Source organism: Gallinula chloropus, assembly GCF_964237585.1.
Source record: "Gallinula chloropus genome assembly, chromosome: 1".
NCBI lineage: Eukaryota > Metazoa > Chordata > Aves > Gruiformes > Rallidae > Gallinula > Gallinula chloropus.
Genome location: NC_140085.1, coordinates 143,268,922 through 143,274,066, shown reverse-complemented (window position 1 = coordinate 143,274,066; position 5,145 = coordinate 143,268,922).

Sequence of the window (5,145 nt, the reverse complement as noted above, 5' to 3'; positions counted from 1 at the left end):
AGCTTATTATTGAGTTGCAATATGGCAGTGCTGCTAAAAATTCATCATCTGCCTGGTTTTGCTCAGTCCCCTATGAGGGTTCATCAGCTCAGCAGTACTTGAGGAATCCTCCTTCACCTGCTGGGTCGGGCAGCGGGCACTGCGGCGCTGGCGGGAGAGGAGCGTGCCTGTGCTGCAGCGTAAGGCAGCACCGTGCAGCTGACTGCCAGACGCTCCTCAGGGCACCAGTTGAATTTCCCAAGTCGCAGTGGGAAGTGGCATTCCCCTAGTTGCCTTCTTCCTTGGCAGCAGCATCAGGGGCTACCTGCAGAGCTGATCACAACTTTTGCCTCCAGGAGCTGATGTAAATGGAACACATGAGGGATGTTTTTTCTCCCCGTGTCAGGATAGTGCGATTCAGCTCCAGGTGTTTGTGCCTCTGCACTTGAGAACACTTGTCTTAAGACACCTCTGAAAGTGAGAACTGTCAGGTGTTACAAAGGGGGAAGATACATCACAAGAGAATCACAGAAGGGAAGATTTGTTTGTCCTGCCACCTTCTCTCGTGAGCAGAAAAGGAAAATGGCCCATGTTTGTTTTTACTCTGGGTGTCTAAATGGGTTCTGTACTGTAAGGTGGGCTGACTCAGCACACAAAATCCACGCTTCATCCTCAGCTGTGTGCGCTGGTTCTGTGGTGTTCTACATATTGCAGATTCTGGCTCTGCTGCTGCCAGAAAGCTTTGCAAGAGCCGCTTTGACTAAAGCTACAAAGGACTCTTGCCACCCATAGCTTGCCTAGCTTGTAGGCATCTTTGCAGCCTACCGTGGTGTTAGCTGAGGCTTTCTACATTGGGAATTGCAAATGAAAACTTGGGCTTCCTTCTCCGACCCCTGTGCTGGGAGAAGAGACTGGGCACTGTGCCTCACTCACAGCCTTGCCCCAGCTGCACTTGGTACACGCTGTTAAGTGACGCTGTACCCTCTGCTCTCCATCACTTTGTAGCCCTGAGGAACCCAGTCACCAGGGTGTGCTGTTCTTCCCCTCCAGATCCTGTTGCAGCTCCACAGCACAAGCTGGTTTCACCGGCTGCTGAAAACTGAGCTCTTCCTTTTCTTCTCTGTGCCTCTCTCCCTGTCCCCCCAAGTCGTCTTCTTCAGAAGACAACTCCAAAATCACCAGACAGCTTTTTCAATGCATGAGTTGTTACCTAGAGTATCCCTTTCCAGTAAAAGTGCTGCTGGTTTAGGCTGTGGGAACTGGGTGGGGATTTTACAGAGTGGCAAGATGGGAAGTGATTGCTCATCTCGCAGGGAGGACTGTCACTAAGAGAGGCAGGCCGAGTGCCATGAGGCATTTCCAGGTGCAAACTGCTTCCTGGAGTGAACTTGACCCGGGTTAGCTACCCATCTTTCACAGTTTGAGGTGAATGCCAGAAGCAGCCTCTTGTTTGCAATTCCAAATGTTCCCCAGTATGGGGTGCTCCCAGTTAGGCTTGTGTTTCATGAGCAGTGTTCTGCTGGTGTTTTGTTTGCCCTGGGGATGCTCATACTGGTAGGACTCTCCAGGAACCAGAGAAATGCTTGTTTTCTGGGTCCTTCTTGGGCAGACATAGGAGTAGTTCTAGGGGTACTGAGAATTACTTAAACAGGCAAATAATAGGTAAGATTGGCCAACCAGCTGGATTTGAGGCTTGCCAAGCTGAATTGGGAACCTCAAAATACCTGTACTTTGTGATAGGAAAAGCCATCCCAGTGTCATGTCCTGTATTTGACAGTGGCTTCTATCTTTTAGCAGTGAAAGGACAGAACACAAACAGCATGGGATTTCCAAGTGTATTTGCACATTTTTTTTACAACTTGCATTTTCAGGAGTGTTTATGTCAGAAGTGTGAGCTCTGACTCAATGTGTATAGTGCCATTATGGTGCTTTCCATTGTGTCACATCATCTCTACTTCCCCTTCTTTGGGTATTCATTTCTTTATTTCTTTTTTGGGCTCTCATCCTGTGAGTCCTCAGAGAATGAGGTTTATGCAGGCTGTGCACAGAGTACCTGAATTAGTCTATGATATGAGCTTGCTTTCATGGTGGAGGTGGTTAACTAGAAATTTGATGATTTGTCAACAAATGGTTCCTGTTTTGGGGTGGGGTGGGTTTTTTTGCATTTTACTGATACATTCCTGCCTGCTGTCAGACTATGGATCTAGAAAGACAGTAATCACAGAATCATAGAATGGTTTGAGTTGGAAGGGGCCTCAAAGCCCATCTAGTTCCACCTCCCTGCCGTGGACACCCTCCACTAGCCCAGGTTGCCCAAAGCCCCATCCAACCTGGCCTTGAACACTGCCAGGGAGGGGGGCAGCCTGGGCCAGGGCCTCACCGGCCTCATAATAAAGAAATCTGATTGTTCTTGTTTCTGTGTTGTGAATCAAGATTGATGGTTACTTAAAGAATACAGAACTGTTGAACCATATTACTAAAAAAGCAGGCAGCTTTTCCAAGGAAGTGAAACATTTGAGCTCATAGTAGTTTCAAAAGACTGAGCAAAGAGGAACCAGCTGCTTTTCTGGTCCCACCACTGACTCCATTGACCTGATGGAAGATTCCGTGGCAGCCCAAAGTCTGTGCTTGCAAAAACAGAGAAGGACCCTGTGGGGTCATGCAGAGGTCACCCCTGCGTGTGCCCCAGTGGCAGTGCTTTGGTGTCTCACAGGTGCTGGGCACCCTGTTAGTGCTGTCGGGTGGTTGTTGGAGAGCTGGGAGTTGGGGATAAAACTGAGTGGAAAAGTGGTGCTTGGAGTTGTTGAAGGTGCTGCGAGTTTGGGAGGATTTTGCTTTAAAACATTTGCTTATTGATTAATGTTCATTGATGAATCATGATGTATAGGTGACCTGTGATCTTCATGGGCTAGGCACGAGGCTTTTTTGGGTCTCAGCACACTATGTGCACAACCACATGTGGTGTAATAACATTGCCATTTTTATAAAATGATCGAAAATCATAATATTTGGGTTTATTTCCCATTATCTTGCTCTGTTTTGATTGGGTAATAAATTAGATGCATTTTATTCCACGTTGAGTCTGTTTTGCCCCTGACTTTAATTGCAGAATGATCTTTTCCTGTGCTTATCTCGACCCATGGGCCTTCTCTCCCCATCCAGCTGAGGAGGAGGAGTGATAGAGCAACTTTGATGGGCATCTGGCCTCCAGCCAGGGCTAACCCACCACAGGTGAGCAGATACAGAAGGAAAGATACTAAAAGGGGGAAGTCATTCATTTGTTGATAGTTTGATGAAAGAAATATTAACATAAATAGAGGAAATAAATAGTTTAATTGCATTAGGGCTGTCTGGCATGTGATGCTAATGCATGAAGAGAAGTAAAAGCCTGATGTGACTAACAAGGTCCCCTGATTTCTGGACTTTCACTGTCAAACTGCAAGTATTTCCAGTCCCTCTGGGGTTAGGATTTTCAGCAAATTCCTGAGGGAGAATGACGGTTGTATAGGCTGGTGGTAAGGAATTCATTTTCCCAGTGTGCCACTCGTTAAAGTAAGGTGCTCCGACTCTAACTGACATTTCTTCAAGGTGTCAGGAAAACATAAAGGTAGTTTGAAGCTGGCTGTGACGGCCTGAATGCTGCTGGTTGCCACAGAGGGGTGCTGTTCATCAGGATTTAGCCTTCACTGTGCGCAGAGAGAGAGAGAGGGGAAATGGCATTACTCAAATTTATTGAGTTAGGGGAAGTGTTTTCCAGTTTGCTGATTTAATCAGAAATCCTGAAAGCCTACCAGGATTTTTTTTTCCTGTGAGTTAATATTGCTGTACAGGTCAGTTTGGGGACTTTTCACAAGGAGGCTCCACTTAAAAAACAAAGCCTGCAGTTAAATACTGTCCATCTTCTGAAGCTCTCTGGTGCCAACCTGCTGACTACAGCAATATTCATTTCTTATTGTCTCATCACTAGATCATATGGATTTCTGCATGCAATTGATCAATGCAAGGGCACTAACTCAGCACACAGGGGGTTCAGTCTCATTCCATGTGCCTGGAGCCATGGGTTCAACTCACAGCTGGTGCCCAGGTCCCACACTTGAACATCTGCATAGCAGTGAGACGTGCTGTGTGCTGCTTGTTGCAGCATGGATGTTGCTTTCTGTTTGAGCTGTGAGGAGTCACCCATTTGGAGCATTTCTTTAGACTGCTGAGTTCAGCTGCACCCCCTCTTTTGTCCCTCACACGTACATGAAATCTGAATTTACCACTAACTTTGCAAATGCAGCTGAACTGTTTTATCCCTGAACTGTTTCATTCCTTGTGCCTTTTTGGTTTTCTCCTGCAGTATTTCAAAGCATTAAGATATTCCAGTCTGCCATAGCCTTTGCATAGTTTGAGGCATTAAGGCATCATTATTGATGTTTTCTTTAGGGCTGTTGCTCTTTAGCCCCACCTCTTCCTTAAACCTGGAGGATGAGTCTTCAGCCACAGAACAGGATTTGACAGGCAGGCAGGAATAGCAGACAGACCTGCATGAGAAGGTCGTGGGAATAAACACATGGATTGCTGGAGATGTAAAGGAATATTCCTTAAAACTGCTGTTGTCTGAAAAAAAAAATTCTACAGCCCAACAGGACTTTCCCTGCAATCCATAAGCTGAGTCATGCCCACTTCATGTAGAATGCTGCATAGTTTTTAGGGGGTTTCTTCATTCCCTGTTGCCAAACTTGTCAGTGTTGACAGAATTTTGCTCATAATTAACTGATAAGGAGAGGCTACATCAGGAGGATGGGCAGGGTAAAGCTGAAGGGACTAACAGAAAGTTGGCTTCCAGAAAGCCAACAACAACCAGTGAAGGAGCATTTTATTCTCTTGGAGGATTCCAGCTTCTGTGTATTTCCCTCTGGACAGGCAGTGACCCATCCTCCCTGGTTCTCTTACCTTCTACATTGCCACAACCCAGGTTAACAGCCGCTCTCCAGCGAGTGTTGTCTGCCCTGAAATTAACTCCAGACTGGGCCAGGGAGTGATCCTGGGTGAGGCAGAAGCTGCTTCAGGTGCTCCTTTCCCAGTACACTCGCTTCCCAGCAAGTTCCATGTAACTAAGCCAAAACACTGCAAGTGACTTCATCCAGCTGTGGGCTTATACAAAAAAATGTTCAGGAAACT